We start from the raw sequence: 21,446 nt of genomic DNA, 5'->3' as shown, positions 1-21,446 counted from the left end.
TACGAAATGGATTCCATGATGGTCCACTGATACCACTAAAAGCGACGAGCTGTTATTTCAGAGGCCTTATACCAGCTCAAAATGAAGGCAAAATATGTGTATACAGTTAGCGCTACCACTTATGAAAAAGTGAACCATGACACATGGATTAATTGTCGTAAATTAGTTGTGAAATCCCCTTTTTTTTTTAAATTTGGTGTAGTGGTACTAACTTTACAGTGGTGTAGGGTGAAACAGTTAAACGTTGATATGTCCTAATCTGCCGTTCTTCTGTCACTATTATCTGTGCTACGAGCTCACCTTGAATTTGTAACTGTCGTTACTATTGCATGATACATTAAATTTAAAAATGAAACTACCCTGACCATAAAAGCGAAAGCAAACCAAATTTACAGCTGGGCCTCCTACTTCGCGACTGACTAGAACCGACTTAAAGTCCTTTCCGCATACTATCCATTTGGTCTACTGTTCAAGTAACCTTCGGCCGGACATTTTTCTGACGTCTGAAACTCTTTTTTGAAATCTAGCAGCGAATGAACCGAACAAATGCAGCAATCACAGTTTTGTGACAATGAAAAAGAACAGCTCATGACATAAAGAAGGAAAACTACACAATTGATATTCTCATTCTTATAAACACAAGAATCATGCGATAAACATTATAATACGTCGTGGTACGAAATGGATTACACGATGGTCCACTGATACCACTGAAAGCAACAAGCCGCTACATGAGAGGCCTTAAGCCAGCTCAAAATGAAAGCAAAATATAATTTTAGCTCTCGGAGTCAAACTAGCTAATGATGGTGTAAATCTTATGACACTCGGCCCAATAATCATTCGGCCTAATGGCTTTCGACCTTATGGCGCATCTGGCCTAATGACTTTAGGAGCCTATCGTGGAACAAAAATTTATCCAAAGCAAAGATGGGTATTTTGTAAATCGACTTTAAATTTTTAAAATTGATTTCTTTCAGTGTAGGAGTCGATTAAGAATTTTTTTTAATATTTTTATTTAAAACTTGGACTAATTTTGTGAAAATCACTCCAACAACATTTTGTAGGATTTCATTTTTAGACTATAACCATTTGAAAAAATTGGTAGAAAAGTTTGACCCTTTTCAAAAGACAGTCTAGATCATTTTTGGAAAAACAAAGTATACAAAGTTCCAATGTACAGAAAGTTTCATTAAAATCTGAGAGGGTGCTGCCAACATTTGTTCGAGTTGGGGCGAAATTCATCCTCAGAATTCTACCTAGCAGTTTTCGACCTATTGTACCAACACCAATTTAGAGATATTGGATATCCAAATAGTTGAGAAACATTCCGCCAGAGGTACTAAGCAGAGCGAGAGAGAGAGAAAAGGAATCGAACCTCTCGTCGTGAATATTAGTATCATTAATGGATGCAATATATCGTGACTCTGATTATTTTGAAAAGGTATGTCCCAGGAAAATCTGTCCAGAAATCCCTGAGCTTCTGGTTGCTGAAAAAAATAACTTGGATTCGTTCAACCAGGCTTCACCAGTCTGATTACAAATGTTTAACAACGGTTAAAATAATTTTACTGCATATCACGGTTATTTATAAGAGTACTGTCTCTGCCAAAGTTACTCGACAGGTCAAGGAATGCCCGAAAGTGACTGGTTAGTTTCGGATACTCTCACTATGCTTGGACGTATTGAGTTTCCAGTAGTTTAAGAAATCTTCTCTCAAACACTCCGAGCAATATTTTGCCTCTTTCAATACTAATGCCTCATTACAGTACAAAGCAACAGGGAGTATCAGCGATTTGTATAGAGCAATTTTGTGCTCGGCTGTACGAAGCTTCAGCTGACTACTTAAACCATAGAAAGCAGAATTCGCAGCCACAACACACCATTTTGCCTCGCTGCTAACATCGCTACCACGTCATTAGTGCTGCAAAATATATGAATTTTGTCGACCTCGTACCGTACCCTTATCGATTTCCACCTCGGAACCAACACAGTTGAAACTGCCTCGTTCTTTACCAGCTACTATGCTTTGTCTTGTCAGAGTTTATAGTCAGTCCGATTCTCGCAGCCTTCCTTTCAGAAGGCAAAAATTCCTCTTCCACTGCTCTGCGATCAACGCCAAGAATGTCGAAGTCGTCCGCGAAACCAGGAAGCAGGTGAGATATTATTAAATCGGTTTCGGTCTATTACACTTCAAATTTTGTATCGGACCGAGTCGAATGCCAAACAAACGAGTCGCATGCCTCTCCAGCTACCTTGACGTTTGATGTTGACCCATTCAGCGTAATACGAATGATAATGCTTGAACATTGAATACCATGCCATTATCTGCCACAGTTCGTTTCGGTTCCCTTGAATCGTACGCCGTCTGGAGATCCACGAACAGATGGTCAGTCCCGAATTTTATCCAGAATTTGTCACAGGGCAAACATTCGGTCCGTAGTTGATCCTTCCATCTCGAAACCCAGTTCGCCGACATAGAATTCAGCCAATGTGCATGTAGCCTGCCAAACAGAACACAAGAGAGTACTTTGCTGGAGCTGTGGTCCACTAGAAGGTTGGTAACATTGGTCTCTCATTTTTCCCCGGACAGAACCAGCCTAGAGGCCGTGTGGTATTCGGTGGATTGAAGTATCTCAGGCAAGAATTGATCCACTGAGTCCCGCTTCCAGGTCGTAAGAGGCGACTGACAACAGGAGTCCTCAAATCGAAGTGTTTGTCCGTGTCGAGGACTGAATGGTTAGTAGAATTAAAATAGGCTAGCTGCGCATTAAGTGTCGTGGGTTAAGAATTACCATACTGTGGCAGAAATAGGCTTCTATTTATAATCGACAGTAGTGAAAATGTCCACCGCATATTTTGGGGCAGCTCGGATACCAATTTGAGAGGCACTGAATTGATGAAATACTTAAGCAGTACAAATCTGCATATAGACGATAGAGAAAATCGTCCGACATTTACACATTCTGGCAAGGAAGAGGTGTTAGATGTAACTCTCTGCTCTGACAGTATTGCGCATGAGTTGACAAACTGGCTCGGCCGAACGAGTTCTAACCGTCGTTATTTAATCATAAATACTTAATTTGTGGCCATTTAAACGTCTACCTAGATATTGCCACGATTGAAGCTTAAAAATAATAAAAAAAGACTGTACAGAGGCATCTCAGATGACGGCCTCTGAATTATTTTCAGGTAGTACTAATTCTTGGTCGTTTGCCCGTATAGTTATGACAACCGAATAGATCAAATGGGCACTTTAAAGTTTTACTCTATGTAAATCTGCGGAAAATATGGATACAGCATAAGATACGTTCTTGGATTGCATTGAAAACTTGTTTTTAAACAAAAACTCTTCCAGGTCAGATAGCTCAAAACTGAAGTATGAACGTTACTTTAAATTTAAAATCGTCAGGGCTCTTCTCATTCCCAGACACCACGAATTTGAATTAGATATCTACATAATATTTTAAGTATACATCGTTTCCACTAAACTGAAAAAAACTGTCACTGTTGAATCAAATCTGTAAGCTTGTAACACAACTCAGAGCACAGTAAATCTTCCAACTTCATGAGATGATCTGTGGAAAACTCTAAACATTCAAATACCATGATTATCATTCTTGTTCATCACTCTTTATAATGATAATTGAGGGAAATAAAAACAATTAGTAGTTGTCGGAAAGAACCTGGTAGTTACAGAAGTGTCACACATACAACTACATCACACGAGACGTGTAGCACTAATATCGTTCAACTTCTTAGTCGAGGCAGAAAGCTTCGCAGTGAAGAACAACATACAACACGACGTCCCATGTCAAAAGTGTCAAAATCCCAGTGTATATGGACAATGACCTGACAGAAATTCGCCTACACGATTTGACACTGCACTCTAGCACAGATAATAATAATAAAATCATGTCGAAGTATTGAGAAGTGGAATCCCCCGGACATTATGACGCACCACCCTTCGGACGGCTGCACCAGTCACTTGAAAACACCGAAAAGCAGCAAACAACTAACAGCGAAAACCAAAGCTGCTCTAGCCATGAGGACATGAAGGCAAACACGAGCGAGGGAGAAGGCAGACGGTACGATCAGCAAAGGGTAAACCTGACCATTAGTCCCCCCGAGAAGAACCGCTCAGGATTTATGGCAGCAATAATATTCGTTTTTTATTTTCCTTTCATAAATGGTAATTTTTTTGAAATTTGAAGCTTATATTATTTCCAAGAAAGGCGAATGACCCTTGAGTTTAAAACCTTAATAAATAAATCTGATTGAGTATTCAATCCGAAGACAATAGCAAAATTACAACAGAATGGAATTTTTGTACTAAGCACTGCAGTAGCAACCCTGGGTATGTAACCCGTCAAAAACTTTTTCCAGATGTTTCCAAGATATTTTACAGGTTTTCTTCCACGAAATATTACGTACATTCCACTAAGACCTCCGTTCGCGTATATATTGTTTCCAAGATGTTTCCATGTCGTGCGAAAGCAGGTAACTCGACTATTTCTATTTATCTGAGTCAACAACACCGAATATGAGATACTATCAGTTGCCAGAGCACGATATGTACCTACCAATTCCAGAGCGCCACGTGTCATATCTATAAGACAAAACACTATGGAAAACCCTACACAAACCAATAAAAATCAGTTATGGAATTTGCATTTCGACTTCGTCTCATCAGAATCCAACACTAACTTAGTGACACGACTTAGCTAGCACCTGAGTGACACTAGCGGAGACACTAATTCTTGTTCTTGCGTGATGTCCCACTAAAAAAGAAGTTCATTTTTATGTTTATCGATGAACTCCTTTTCTTGCGATAGTTGAAGTCAAATTTCCTTGTTTCACTGAATGACCGTTGTTTAGTTAGAAGGCGAAGAAAATCTTGTGACCTGCCGTATTAAGGCTTGTTTTGCTCTTTTATTGGCATTTACCTAGCGACTGTGTACGGAATTTTCTTTCCCGAAATCGTGAATAAAGTACCACGAATTCCGGAACAATCACATTTTTACGTTACGAAAACTAGACCATGCTTAAAAATCATGTGTTTTATAGTTATGTTCAACTTCCCCTCAGTAACACCTACATAACGTTTTCATTAGTGTAGATATTTGTTTTTGTTTTGTGAACTACAGACACGGTTTTCGTCAGAACTTTTCCAAATCGATTTTCTGTACGTGAACTAGTTCAACACATCATGAACATTATTCATAGAACCAAAGATTGACTCGTAATTTTATTCATAGATTTAGAAACATTATTCAAAGTCCGACGTGGGCTGATTCAAGATTTATCCCAACTTGAACATGTTTTGGATTTCATGGTTGTGAATTAGTTCACAAAATCAAAACATATTTTCTCGTGAAGTTTTTTATGAAACTCAGAATATTATTTCTATCATCGTGAACTAGTAATATATTAGTCATGATACAATACATGTGCTCCTGAAATAGTTCACAACGTCATAAAATATTATTCATGTTATGTTAACTGTTTCAGGATTTCTAGCAAATTTATCACGACCCACTAGTCGCGCTCGTAAAATATTGCACAAAAGCATGAAATATTTTCCATATATTTGTGAACTAGTTCATGATTTCTAGTACAATTGTTACGACTGACCGTTCGTGCTCGTACAATTATTCACAAAATCGGAGAACATTATTCGTGTATTCGTGAGTTCTGCTTCATCATTCCTAGCATATTAGTCACAACTCACCATTTGTGCTCGTGAAATAGATTACAAAATCATTAAATCTAATTCATGGAAACGTGAACTTGTTCATGATTCGTAGCATAAGTCACTCGGACCATGCGTACCTGTGAAATAGTTCACAAAATCATACAATGTCGTTTATGCAGTCGTGAACTGATTCATGACTCCTAGGCACGACACACCATTCGTGCTAATGAAATAGTTTACAAATTCATAAAATATCATTTACGTGGGCTTATGATTCCTAGTATAAGAGTTACGGCTGACCATTCGTGCTCATCAAATAGCTCAAAAAATCATAGAATGTCATTCATAAATTCGTGAACTGTTTTATTATTCCTAGTACATGATACACGAGCTACCTTGAGAGCTTGTGGCATTTAGAAGATATCCCTAATCATGTTCGATTTCATGCAAATCTGCACTTGGTCATGAAATTTTCACGTGAACTGTTTCACAAAATTTAGGTTTTGGCGTAGGACTACGTCTTTGTTTTCGATATGGGGGTGCACTTTGCAAATTCTACAAAAATGATATGCAACGAAAAGTAGTCCAATTTCAAACGCTTATAATTCAGCCATCTCACGATAAATTTTCAATTTTTTTGTGCATATTGCCCCGAAATACTTCTAAGAAAAGATTTTTGATACCATGGCATTAACAATTTAAATAATGTGCAACCTAGTCAAAATATCGCGCATTTACACACAGAAGATAGCGCTTCCCAAGTCCGGCACGACGGATTGGTGTACCTAGCGCGCTAGGGTTCTATGAATGACGTCATTATCGACTATATAAAGATCGGATTTGACTGGACAAGCTCAGTTGCCTGTTGAACGGCAGGAGGAGCAGATCACTGCGCTTTGTGTTTTCACAGACAGTGTAGCTGATTAATAAGTCCGCTACACTGGCTGTGGAGGTAGGCTACTCAGCGCCGTCCAGCACGCGACTGAGCTTGTCCGTTCAAACACTATGCTTTTTTATGTTGTGCTCGTTTCCAGCAAACTTTTATGTACAATCTCGAACACAATTATTCGTACACAAAATCGCTTGTACATTCGAGCTCCATTTGCAAATACGGTTAACATCGTGTCGTGGTACTTGTTGTCTCTTTCGCTCTTCCCATCATCATCAACGTTGACTTATTTTGCTTTGTGCGCTTGGGTTCAATGTTTGAGGCGGATGTGTAGGTAGGTATATCTAATTTGTTATCAGGGTTACCATATTCACAGATTCAATATTTAACATTTGATGTTGATAGGCTGTGCTTAAACTATTCGTAAGAAATATATTTGATTTATTATTACTCTAAATGTACTAAGAAAATAAATATTTTACATTAAGTAGTACAGTCCTACGTCTACAGTTCGTGCAACCCCATAGGGCTGCACCTTGTAGTTTTTTCATGAAATATCATATATTTAGGTTCAGCTGCTAACGGCTAGTTATATGTTCGATCGGCAGATATAAGATAAGTAGTAGGACATCGAACATCGTTATTCATTTGAAAAGATTCAACATGATGTCCGGACAGAAAACGAAAACTATAAATGTATATACATTATAAAGCCACAGATACTGTTCGTGATATAGTTCACAAAATAAGATGCCGCGAATCAGTCACCCTTTAAAGTTTCAGTTCATGTTGTCACTTAATTCGAGTAAAAAATCGATGGTAATAAAAAGTAGCAGATCACGATAAGCTGCAGAGAAATTACGAATATTATGATAAAACAAAGTCACATTAATCCACGTGTCGAATTCGAACGTTAGCTCAAGAATAAAATGTCATGATAAAGATTGTGACGAAGATCCTGAAGTCATGAACATAAATCACATAACTCGTGTCTAAAATATTAAAAATCACTCCTCATGTCCAATCATTATACTTTAGATGCGCATCTCAATCGTATTGGACTCGCGAAGGGTAATCATTGTGCTTGTGGAGAGGGTTACCACTACATTGAGCATGTTGTTTGGTCCTGCACTGAATATCGTGAAGCCAGACCACAATTAGTAGATTCTTTACAAGTTCGAGGAAGACCAACCGATGTTCCTGTTACAGACATTCTGGCGTATCGTGATCCTCTGTACATGGAACTTATCTATCATTTTCTAAAAACAGCGTCTGTCAAAATTTAATTAAATTCATCTCTTCATACTCTTATCCAAGGCTAATGATTCGCCAATTAAATAGCAATAATAGCAGAAAAAAGTAAATAAATACACTCGAAAATACAAGATCATTATGAAATACAAGAATGTAAGGAAAAAGCAAACATTAAAGTGATTAGTTTTAGACAAATAACTAGTATATTTAAAATTTGTCTTAAGAATTTTTGTAACATGGTATGTAAAAAAAAGAAACTGTTGTAAAATGTTTTCCCAAATGCCGTGTCATTCAAACGTATGAAAAAAGCAAATCTACTTGTAACTAGAATATCACGATAACGTGAATATAAATTACAAAAATCGTGACTAAGGTCCTGAAATCATGAACATAAATCGTGCTACTCTACCAGAAAAATCCGATAGTAAACTCATGGATAAAATATCATTGCGACAAAGCTCCCGAAATCATAAACAGTGTTTAACTGTCGTTTTTTTTAGATGACATACTTTATACAGACCAGTGTACCTCCAAATTACGAACAAGATTCATAACAAAAACTAAACATGTCCAGGGCACAGCCGCAGTAGCCCAACCGAGCATTGCAATGTAACACCATGTATATTTTTGGTGAAAACTTGTTTTTTGAAAACAAAAATAGTTTTTGAAAACTAGATTTATAATTCATAATCTCAGTAACTTGGTCACGATTTTCGTAAATCGTTCAGTTCACAAAATCATGATTATTAAATAGTGAATGGATTTTTTTTCCGTGTGCACACTAATCAACCGTATTCTTGGCTCTTCGCAAAGAATCCCCCGAGAGATACCGCCATCCTTGGCTGATAGCAGTGGACAAGAGATATGTTCGATCCAGTTGTCTTCCACAGCGAGAGTGGTTGGTGCTTTTGGATTCCCGGAGAACCACCCGACTTAACCGACAACACTGGTTACAAAATCGAAAACTAACAAAATTTACAAGTAAATGTGAGCGGCGCAGAACAGTGGTGAGTATTATGCTTTACCAATCAAATTTCCACCAAGTGCCAATTAAAATTTACAGAAGGGATGAAAGAGAACACACATGCCTCTTTTAAGCTCAAGCGGTTCTCAATCTTTTTCGTATCACGGACTACATTTAAAGCACTCTGGCTTGTTGCGGATTCCCACGGCTTAACATCAATTTCAGTATTTATTATTGATATAGTTGACACGACTCAATGGGTTAGCATTACTCAGCCGTGGAGCATTCATGTCTTTCACATTATGAAAAATAAAGGAATAATACAAAGTTACAGCGAACCGGAGCTGTTTATTGAGAACTATTTTCTTGGTGATGATAAATTAGCTGTTTTGTACACCATAACTTATGAGCCAGCCTATTTGTCTTCTCTCGCGTAATCGTTCACGTCTATGTCTTGATCGGTATAACTTTCATGATGTTCGTCGTTCTTGTTTCTTTCTTACTCTAGCGGCTCGCTATTGTAAATACGTCTTTATCGGTATTTATTGTGCTGATTGTTGGTTTGGAGATACTAGACCAATCGATGTTCTTTCGTTGTTGGTCAGCAAATTAGTTTCGATATACAAAGTGTATCAATTATTGGTTCGCCTCTTGTGTCTTATTAACTGTTAAAAACTGTTTTTGGTGTTGGTTGTACTAGGGTGATTTTTCTTAGCGATTCTGTTTTCTGTTTGTGCCGTCTGGTTACAAAACTGGCACGTAGAAATCTAAGCAAGGTGAACTCATTTTAACAATATGAACGCCACTGAAATGTTTTCCTCAAGTAGCGTTTGTAACGGATTCCACTTCTCCGTATTTCGACATAAATCTTTTATTGTGCTCTTGCCTTATACTCGGCGCTAGGTCATGTAGGCGCACTTCAATTTTATCGTTACCCATATATTCAGGATTTGGTTTTTAATGTAGTCATATACGATGCCGTGTTGAATGTTGTTCTGCACAATGAAATTTTCTGCCTGGGCTAAACGTTTAAACGTTATCTACACGCAATTTTTCACGTGGTGTAACTGTATGTATATCCAGAGGCGACGCGTCGGTACGTTCAACCTGTTCATTGAACAGGTCAACCAAATCAGCCGAACCGAAACTTATTTAGAGTTTAACTGCAGTACTACCTACGAAAAATATTTTCAATGAAGGAAAAATCTTCAAACACTGAAGTTGCACAGTCAGATTGGAACGATAAACCAATCTAGAGTCTCCATTACAATTTTCTGCCTTTCTGGTTTCACCGGTTCAACCTCAAACATGTCCGTATCTCATACTATCACCGCACGCTTTGAATGGAGCATCAGTATGGGTGATGGCTGGAACAGCATTGTGAGAGCCATGGGCGACGGCTTTTTCTATTCTCTTTTGCACCGGTTCAAATCAAATATTGAACCAGCGTGCATTGCAGCGATGTCCATTTGCTCGTTAGAACTCTGTGTGCGAAACGAGAGCGCTTTATAATTTTCAAATACGTTTCGTAGCTGTACCGTACGTTCACAGCTGTCGGTCGAACGCTTGTTTTCTTGGGTATTCTAACCAGATGTTTCTGCCCTTGGGACATTTAAATTTCTATCCTAATTGGTAGAATTAATAGATGATTTTAAACCGGTTAATAAATGTTTCAACCTATTTTATAGGAAGGAGGAATAATTCTCGGTGTAAAAAATAAGAATCTACATTGTAGGTTAATTCCAATCATAACATGATTTATAAGTATTCAATAATGCCTTTAGATCATGTCATGATCATTGCGTTGTTTAAATTTAAATTGAGAAAACTTTTTCAATACGAAGGAAGCGGTTGCCGCCTACACGAATATGTCATATATTTTTGCACGTATATGATACCCCTATGTCATTTGTATTGAACTGACATAAGTCAACATCTCCGCGGGCACACAAATTATGGGCCCCACTGACAGTTCAAATTGTTCTGCTCATTTTGCTCGAAGCTCGATTTTCACTAGTCAGATACCCTACGGCATGACTCCATTTTTAGGTATTTGTTAAAAAGCGAAAAGATTGGACAGCTAATTGAAGAAATGTTTTGTTTTGGATATGTCAGTGAATAACAAAAACTTTATACCATGAAGCACTAACAAATTAAACGAACTTGACTATCACAAACTTGTGTCGAATTGAATTGAATTTGTTTATTGTGGATCGACCCTAACGCGACGTTTTAGATGTTGGCTTTGAAATCATGGCGGCGTAGCAGATACCTGTATTTTTGTCTTTTTCTACAGGACTTTTTTGGATTAGGTTTTCCACAAAATATTTGTTTGACAATTCACCGATGGGTTTTGACAACAAATTTGCTATGCTCGACTCCTGCGATCAGAAAAACCCGTCCGACGAACATCTTTTGTTGGTCCTATTCGTTCGATGTTAGAATTGACGATTTTAAGGGTATTTGTAGTATTGAACAGGTTGACGGTGGAACCACGCGTCGCCTCTGTGTATATCACTTCCTTGACATTAAGATCCGTTTTCACTTTTAAAAATAGTTCAACGTCATGTACTGTTGGTCAAATATTCTATTTAAAGTCAATCAAAAGTGTATAACCATTTTACAGGCTCTCAGCCGACGATATAATACTGTTTTTGAAGATTTTATTTGCAATCAATATATCATTTTCTATTTGTTGTTTTTAATTTCCATTATTCAACTGGAAAATTTTCGCGGATTCTCAGAAACTCTCTTGAAATCTACCCTTCAGGGTAAAAATCTACGGGTTAAATTCTTACATATTCCAATTGTGAAGTTATAATCATGAAAACTTCAGCAAAGTCTTAGTGAACTTCACAAAACTTGAAACTTTATTATTTGATGAACTCTCTGGTTGGTGATGGGTACGATCCCAACCAAATATCAGAGTGTCATGCCATGAATTTTTCTTTGCGTGAACTAGTTTTGTAGAAACACAAATAGTTTCACAAATACGAGGTTTATTATCCATGATTTCAGGAGCTTAGTCACAACTTTCGTAAACTTGCCGAAATCGTGAATTGTCATGAATTTATGAAATTTTGGATTTAGAAAAAAATATTCCAAATCTGAAAGTAATATTTTTCTCCAAAGCACACACACAATGTTTCCCGATTACTGATGGCCAATGCGCACAATGGAAGCTTGAGTTGCCATAGATTTGACCGTCCGTCCCACCCTTGATCCAAAACTACCAATTAAAATTCGTTTTCCGAACGGAACAAAGCAATCCGCGATTGGAAATTTGCTGCCATTAAAATAATGGCCGCATTTCTATTCATATTAATAGACGAAACGATCATTGCTCATAATTTCGATGATGAGTAAGATAAAATAAAAAAAGACCCATAAAAACCACCATAATGATGAAAGCTGTTGATTCCGGACCAACGAATGGTAGTTAGTAGGTACCAAGCTCATTGTAAGTTGGACGACAGTCACTCACTGACTGTGGGTAAATATAATTGAAAGAGAAAGTAGGTACTAGATTCCACCCGTAATCAGCTTGACTTTGGCCGCCGTCACCAAGCCCAGCTAGACCGGCCGAGGATAGTTAATTGAGATCAATGAAAGCAATCAATCGAAGTCAATCACGCAGCTCTTACGGAATCAGCGATCACGAGTCGGACCGATTCCGACGCTCATGGACAGTTTGTTTTGCGCTCACATTGTTGGCAATGCTGAGGTTAACAAGACATGTCCCCCCGGTGTGTTCGGGTATTGACAGACAGGCAGGCAGGTAGGTTTTTAGCATGTACACCATCACCGGCTTTCGGCCCAAGAATGTGCACGTTTACGAATGGATAAACGAAGGAACCAGCTAAAAACCGGTAGAAAAAAAAAGTTGCACAAAAGTATGACCGAGGAAGCTGAGGTTGAGCGCTGGTGGAACTACCCCCTTCTGCGTGGAATTGAAAGAGCTCAAGGGCTCGGCCGGCCGGTCGAAGTGCGCTCCTTCATTCATTCACCCTTCGATTTCTGATTCTCTCTTTACCTTTTAGTTTACGCTGTAAGTTGTTTCTGCCAGTCGAGATGAAAGAAGTGTGAATCAAGGTTCCGGGAATAAATCCTGCAGCAAAACTCGTGGTCGGAAATTAATCCTTGATACACAGCCAGCTGTCCTAGACTTTCGGAATACTCCCGAACACCATTAACACAGCAATATTCCAGATTTTCACGTTTTCGTTGTGATTTCCCCGCAACTGATTGTGCAATAAAGATTTCAGCACATGTTCCCTTCACTCAGCTGTATCGTGAATCAGCACCACCACTCGTAAGTTGTTTGATTCTGCCGAAAAATCCGAGATATTTTAATTTAATCTCGCTTGCCACACACTGACACTCCACTTCGCTTCTTCGCTCTCGCAGGCAAAACAAATTCCTCGTCGATATCACCTTGCGGCTCTAATTTATCCCGACTCTGCACCACTACATTTCCACACCCGTCGTCCGACACGGCTAAATTTTAGCGTACCTTCTTCCGTTACGAACCCGGCAGAATTCCACTCCACCACGAAAATCACACACAGAACGGAAAGAATCCTGTTTCCGCGAATCTTTGCCCCCTCCTGCGGCAGCGCAGCACCAACAACAGCAAATATTCTGTACGCACACCCACACTTGCCAATACACTGAAACGATGGGAGAAGCACACCTTCGATGAACCGGACGAACGACCGAACGCACAAAGGTTAGATGAATGGAACTGCTTCTTCTTTTTTGTTTGGTGGAAGAGGGCGGTGGGCGCGGGAGACGTCCCTAAACGCACTCCCGTTACAAATCCTAGAACCCAGCCAAACCGGTCTACTCACACACTGGTCGACGGACAGACTGACAAACCGACTGGCTGACTGAACAGAAGAGCTGAAGAATTAGCACCGAACCGAACCGTTTTCACTGCTGGCGATAGACTGACTGAGCTGCGAGCAATCGTCAGCACCTTCGGCGGAGCAGGTCGTACCTTTTGGGTCGCTCGCGAGACGGGAGCGATGTTGGGTACGTGAGAGAGACAAAATGTTTTTCGATGTGAGTGGTGAACAAGGTTCGGCGGGGTTCGCTCGCGCGAAATTGTCTCATCAGTGGGCAGGGGCTGCCGGTGTGGTTTGATTGGAAATAAAAGATAAACAAGAGTTCGTACTCAATAATCATGCCTATTCACGTGATATTGCATAGCAAAATGGAAACCATGAGTATTGATTTATTTAGCAAAAGAAATGAATAAAATAAAAGTAATAAGTAATTTAAATTAAAAAAAGTAAATAAAGATGGAAAAGGACATCAAGTTGATAAAATGAGTAGATTGTTTAATCCAATAAATCAAATTAGATTAGCTCATTAGATGAATGATTAGAAAAGATAAAAAAGTTTCAAAATCAATAAAATAGATTGAGTCAAATTAAAAAATTGTATGAAATAAATAAAAGAAATGACTGAACAGAAGTAAAAATATTAATAAAATGAAGAAATAGAAATAAATGTAAGAACTAAAACTACATATAAAATGAATAAAACAAATAAAGTATATATTATGAATAAAATGATAAAATGCCTTCAATTAATTAAAACAATTAATTAAATGTATTAAACAAAGTGAATGAATTACATTGATTAAACAAATTTAGTGAATTGAATGAATGAATGAAAATTGAAAATAATTTTTTGAGTTGAACTAAATTAATTAATTGAATTGAAAAACAATGAAAAAAATAAAAAGAGTAATGGAACGAATAAAATAATACTAGTTTTTAAAATAAAAATGAAAATATATACCTCAATCTTTGAACACCATTTCCGATGTAAAATTGTGTGCTGAATCCAAAAATGAAGTCCAAAAACTTTACAGCAGAAAAGCTTTAGAGTTACAGTAAAAAAACTCCTCCTTTGAAATAAAAAGTTGGTTTACTGCCGGTCTACGCATAATTGTCCCATGTATATAGGGAATCCCATAGAACATGGGACAAATATGCTTATAACGACAGTTTAATAAAATCCAAATATCTTCGGTTATATCGCATCGATATGAAATATTATTGTGTTGAATTAAAGGTAAATGAATGCACTTTCGGTTGTTCGAACGTTTAATTTTAGTGTGACTAATGGTTCTGACGTTATTTACGAGTTTATTGATTTTTTATTATTTTTCCTCATTTTTTATGGAAAAATGAGCGTTTGATTAAGATTATGGGCAAGCTATCTAAAAGATTATATTTTTATGGCAACTTAAAGCCAGCTAATACCCAATTAAAATAAGAACTTATTAGTTTAAATCGGATGGAAATTAGGAAAGTTATAAAAAAATATAGAATGCGAATTTTTGAGTTTCTCTGGATGACAAAGGAACCGTTCAAGTACACGAGAATCCAAATACAAACAATTTAATAAACAAAAATTATGAAAATCGGATGAATAGTTTTTGAGATATCACGTTCAGCGGAACGGTACTTTTAAAAAACTTCATTCCGAGATAATTGCGTTTAAAGCTTTGTGTTAACTTCATTCGCGGAACAACCAGCGCGCTGCGAACGGCTCTAGTTAATAATCGAGTGCTACGATCAGGATGAAATTTCGCACAGATATTTTCAAAAGTATGTACTTCAGAATATTCAATAAATTGTTTTTTTTTCTATTTTCTGTGTTCCAACTTTGTGTATAACCCCTTAAACTAATAAGTTCTTATTTTAATTGGTTATTAGTAGACTTTAGGCTCTCTTTAGGATTGCTTTATCTCTCTTGTAAACGCTCATTTTTCTTTAAAAAATAAGAAAAAATTAAGAGAAAGTTCAACAAACTCGTAAATAATGTCCGAACCATCAGTCACACTAAAACAAAATCTTCAGACGATTGAAAGCACAAGCTTACTTTTAATTTATTGTAATAATATTTCATATCAATGCGCAACAACCGAAGATATTTGGATTTTACTAAACGTACTTTTTGTATTTTTCACTTTAAAGGTGAAATTCATTTCTTTACAGTAACCCGAAAACTGTTCTACGGTAATTTTTTTTTTGGATTTCGGTTGTCTCGGTAAAGATTGACACGTCTATCTATACCACATGCTAGTGAATTCGGGTGATTTGTAGTTATGCTGCCTAAGCTCGACCCTCATTAGTAGAAGACAAAGATTAAGCCCGTACGATATTAAGCCTGTTCTAATGGCCCTGCCACTTCTAGTTTTCCGATCTGTTTACTTCACATCCTTGCTCAGTATTGCAGTACTATGGCTCTAATTTTCATAACTTTCCCTACCCAGTAATCTCTAGCTAATTGAATGTCGTTTAAATATAATTTTTTGGATTTCATTATTGGATTCACCACACAATTTTACAAAGAAAATGATCACCAGGTAATTGAGTTCATTCTACATCAACAGCTTCATTATTTACGATCACTAAAAAGCTGGGCCGGAATTCAAGTGAATAAATGCTGGATGGATCTCAAGTACAATTTAGATTAATATCCATCGCAGTTACTGAATTTTGTGGGAATATAGTTTTTTATAGAATGTCCCCAAATTATCCTTACAACGGCTGTATGTTCCGTTGTCTCATTTCTGCACATTGTATGTATTGTCAAACGGAAAATGAAACATACGGGTTAGCATGTGCAATGAATATCATCTGAACTGAAACGCACTTTAAAATATTTCTCAACATTCTCCACTGTTTCTTTTGTTTGCGCGAGCAAAACCTTTCCACTTGTTTCTGTGCATCCTATACTTAATGCTTCATACAGTATTGCAAAAAAAAACTCTTAAAGCTAGCTTTCGGAATGTTAAATTTTATTCAGTTAAAAATCTGCGATACCTTAACATATTTATATATTAAACCCAAGTGAATAAAACTATGATTCATTAAATACGCGTCTACTCATTGCACACGCATTCGTGGCAAGGAGTCCAAAGATTGGTTATAATACTGGTATAATAATGGTACACGTAATATAACTAAGCGGGGCTTGCCGATACGAAAATGGCCTCTGAATGTACCGCTATGTCTCTGTCATTCTGAAATGGGTAATTGGAAAATCGGTGGAACTAACACCTACTACATCTAGAGATTAAGTTGTTTGCATGAGGTGATTGGATCATATGTAGAAAACTTTTTCATAATACCACTGCCGGCCAGTGGGATGTAAAAGGTTAACACACACACACAACAAACATCGGTGCATTAAACCATGTAATTGAACACATTGCATTAAAATAAAAGGAGCTTGATATATTTTTTTGGTTTATTTTTTGGATATGGGTCATTCCACGGTGGCTTTACAACTAAAATTTTAATTCCTTCCAACATTTTTGGCTGAATATGATATTGTTGTCAAGTTATGAGATTTTGATGTTTATGAAATTGAATATTTTTTAATCACTGATAACTCGGAAACTATTAAATGTATGGAAAAAATATTAAATTAGAAAAGTTGCGTTTCCGTATGAGCTTACGAAAAATTTATGTTATTTTTGTTGTTGTATTTTTTACGTATTCTGAAATTATTATAAACAAATTTAATTTTTCAAAAGTTGGGCCCAAGTCTTTTGCTTTTTTTTTGAAGGAGAGGTAAGGGTTTCAGCACGAAAAAAACTTTTTTCGCGATTTTTTTAGAAATTTGAGTGAAGCGATTTGATCAAAACTTTTGTACATTGTAATGTATCATTTGAATAACATTCTGTAATTTTTCTATGCAAAAGTATCGACAATTGACTCGGTGACGAAGGTCGCTGGAAAAAATAAGATTTTCGGTGTTACCTGTCATTCAAGAACTACTCAACCAATTTATTTCAAACTTTGCATACACATTCTATGTAAAAAAATACCTAACCTATACGTTGAGTTTTCGAGATAGTTTTTGGTTTTTTACTCATTTGAAATAAGCATTTGATATTTTTCACGAAAAATTCCACCATTTTATGTGCTATTTAGCAAAAATATCACGGTGTGTCATTTGGTATTAATTTTTAGTGATTAGTCCTCCTAGTAGAAAAATTAATTGATTTGTTTTATTGATGAGATGCGCAAACGTCTTCAGGAAAGTTGTGGAGATTGCGCTCGTGATAAATTCTGCTGAATACACTAGTCTCTTCTACAAATACTCGAGAAGTCGGAAGCTCTTTATATTTAGATGATCACAAAATAGCTGTTTTCGCAAAAATATATTTTCAAAAATCATTCCTATGAGTCTAAAATTGGATTGTGAAGCATCAAATGGACGAGAAGTGCGAATCCACTCTGCTGTGAATGAATGCCTTTTTTTTCCTTTGCTGTGTCAAAATTTGACAAGTATTTAATACTTGACGGTTGAGACCATTCACGGTCCATCTCACTAGTGTTGTTGTACTAAATGATAACATTAGATTTTTGCGCCATCTGATTTAAAATGTGTACAACAATTTTGTAACTAATTCTGTAGAATGTACAATTACTGAAAATAACAGAAATAATGGATTTTATGAAAACAGTTATTATCTGCGCCATGATTGGTTCGTACAATTCGATTGCAAGCGAGCCGGACTAGTTTCCGTTCGAATCTTTTTGACGATGAAAGGAAAATATTTTTTTACGATTGTCGGTCTCTTTGGCTTCGAACGTAAACTGAACCAAGTACAAAACCGGGGATCGTATGCGAGTGCGGAATCATTCATTTGTTACACTCCTGTTCTGTCGGCCGAATCCATCGTTCGTTGAGAAAGGGTCACTACGTCGAGCGTGTCGGTGCCGGCGCACCCATCTACCTGGCAGTAGTGATGGAATATTTTGCCACCAAAGTATTGGAACTGGCAGAAAAACGCTGCCCGTCTACCGCAGCTGGCCATTCGAAATGACGAAGAGCTGAACAAATTACTCTCCGGCGTGACTATTTACCAGGGTGGTGTGTTACCTAATATCCAGGTTATTATGCTGCCAAAGAAGACCGAAAAAAGTGTTTCTTTATATCAGGTGAAACGATTTAAAAGAAAGACCAACCTGCCCTTTTAAGGGTGACCATTACATTCGCATGAAGAGTTTTGATTTGACATTCCTTCTCCCTCCTTCGTTGGCTTGTCATATTATTTATGCTTGTGTGTCTGTTGGACTGGTTGAAGCCGGAGTAATGAGTCTATTGACATACACACATTTCATATTTCGGATATACGTACCATGAGTATTCCCATAGAACATGGGACAATTATTTAGTACATGTCAATTTAAAATGAAAAAAAATCTCGTGTATCAGGAAAAGGTGCATGTAAAACGAGTCATTAGCAACTTTTATAATGTGGATTGTGATATATGTATTCTGATAGTATTTGTGACCACTGTACATACAGAATTTCAAAGACACATCAAAAGCGAAATAGATACCATTTTAGCCTGTTTATTTGAATGCGCATCATCGTCATTTTATGTAGTTTTCGCCAATGGGAAATAATCAAACATTTACTGTAGATTCTCGTACGATAGCTCGGCTATTTTTATAGTGGATAATTAAAAACTTTCTTCATCGTCTAATTACCCCGATTATAATACAACATTTCCGAAGATAGATTCGAATTGCTGCATTCGAATTAACAGACTAAAGTGTTTTCCCCTTCACTCCGATTATGTCTGTGACATTACGCGCCCATGTTTTCCTTATCTCTCGTATTATCAACAATATTGGACATTTTTCGAAAAACAATACTATTGAACTATGACATAATTCTAGTAGAGACAACGAGAAACAAATGAAATTCATTGAGTTTTACTGCCTTTATAAAGCATTTTTCATTCAAACTATATCTGGCAGCCTGTTTTGGTCCGTTCAAAAGTTATTATTATTACATTTGCTTTTTTATATAAATACAAAATCCAAAGTAACTAGAGATAGACTAATGATATTTTCTTAGAAAGGTAAATAACTATTAAGAACATACTACATACTTTATCCACGATAGAAGCCATGTTTAAAAAAAATCGAGGGTCATTCACAAAGAACGGCTTATAACTTCAAGAATGTTACAAATAGAAGTTTTATATTTTCAGTAGAGAAGTTCCTAGTTTCCAAGCTCTTCAACATTTCTGAAGACTAACTTGTTTTGCATACTTTCAAATAAAATGTTGCAAATATCTCACTTCAGAGGGAATTAATCACTGCAACTGGATCACTAAATTGAAGGTATTCGATCATCCTAAAACATCTCAGAAGACATCATTGTTGTGCACTTAACCGTTAATCTTAATCACTGTGTACCCGAGCAGAAGAAAATAACTTCAGAATACCAAATTCAGGTATACTTTACCCAATACTCAAATACCACAATAAAGTATTAAATAGCCTTGCATAAGAGGTAAAATACCTGAAATAATAACTGAGATATGTACTACGAATAGCTAGTTGATAATGAAACGAGTTATTATAATACCTGAATAATAATAAAACCTTTTCAACCTTCCAATAACAAAATTCACTGTATGGCCGTATTCAATGAGGTATTTATTTGGTATCACTGGAATACACAAATAATACTAAAATAAAGTATTATACCTCTTTGAGGTATTAGGTAGGTATCAAAAAATGTTTCTTCAATGCCTGCTTAATACTTCAATGAGGTATTAATAATCAAATAATACCAGGTTTTGGTATGACACCAGAAAATAGTATACTCGAGTTATTGATCAGATATTTTCTCCTGGTCGGGTAGCGGTTGACCAAAAAATATGTTCAAAATTAATGCGTATACCAATAGGTTAGGTGGTATTTTTCGGATATATAACAAATATATTTCACGAGCAAAAAAATTGGTAAGTATGTGGAAGAATTATCTCGGTGTGAAATTTTTCTAAGTCAATCGGATCATCGAGTCTCTACCGGCAACACTTCCGTAGAACTCACCGACCGCGGCACCAAATAGCTGGTGAACAAAAAATTTCTCACTACGTGAGAAAACACACTTCTACGAAAAAGAGAAAACGTGAGAGCGATCGAGTACACCCCATACTAAAGTGCGTATGAAGTATGAATGAAAGCATCTCTATATACGCTCAAACTCAACACGAATTGCGCTCATTTTCACTCTCCGTCTATCGCTCTGTTTTTATGCTTCTCTTGCACAACCGAAGATGATTCCCGCAGTACAGACGGCAAGCAAGCAATAATAATAACAGCAACAAAAACATCGGGTGAAAAATAACAGATCATACCGCGGGAGCCGCGTAGATATGTATGCGATTCCCTTTCGATACATCGCGAGAACCAACCGAGCCGAGACCGACGGACGAATGGTGATGATGAATCAGAAGAGAGGCAACCGAAAAAAAAATAAGAAGCGCGTATTGAAAACCGGCCGCCGCCAGACGACGGCGGCAACCAACTCGATGCCGTCATCATATAAATACATGACCGTGTTCAGCAGAAGGGCTCTCTTTGCGCTGTTATCGTCATCGTCATCATCATCATCATCGGTATCATCATCGTCGTCGTTACCTCGATTCGTTGTCGATCGCTTCTGGTGCGCATCGTGTGTCATCATCTAGCGTAAGTCCACTAACCTCTGGGGAAATATTATTCTGATATATGAGCACTTTCGGCTGCCTGCCTGATCGAGTGCGGGTATCTTTTCTAGCCGGGACGATGGTTTTGATGTGCGTACC

The 21,446-nt window shown here is 37.1% G+C and overlaps 1 protein-coding gene across 7 annotated transcripts in view; it reads right to left on the bottom strand.

The window, feature by feature from the left end:
- LOC131690329 (uncharacterized) overlaps nt 1-21,446 on the bottom strand; it is a 561,476-nt gene that overhangs the window by 306,275 nt on the left and 233,755 nt on the right. Inside the window, exon 1 of one of the 7 annotated variants that reach the window (XM_058976023.1) lies at nt 12,833-13,739. The exons of the other annotated variants lie outside the window; for them this stretch is intronic. The gene's annotated coding sequence lies outside the window, so the exon portion shown is untranslated. Of the gene's footprint in view, nt 1-12,832; nt 13,740-21,446 lie in introns of those variants that run through there. 7 annotated transcript variants of the gene reach the window in all.

The sequence above is a fragment of the Topomyia yanbarensis genome, chromosome 3 (genome assembly GCF_030247195.1).
Source record: "Topomyia yanbarensis strain Yona2022 chromosome 3, ASM3024719v1, whole genome shotgun sequence".
Lineage (NCBI taxonomy): Eukaryota > Metazoa > Arthropoda > Insecta > Diptera > Culicidae > Topomyia > Topomyia yanbarensis.
This window is presented reverse-complemented; position numbering and strand designations above follow the sequence as displayed.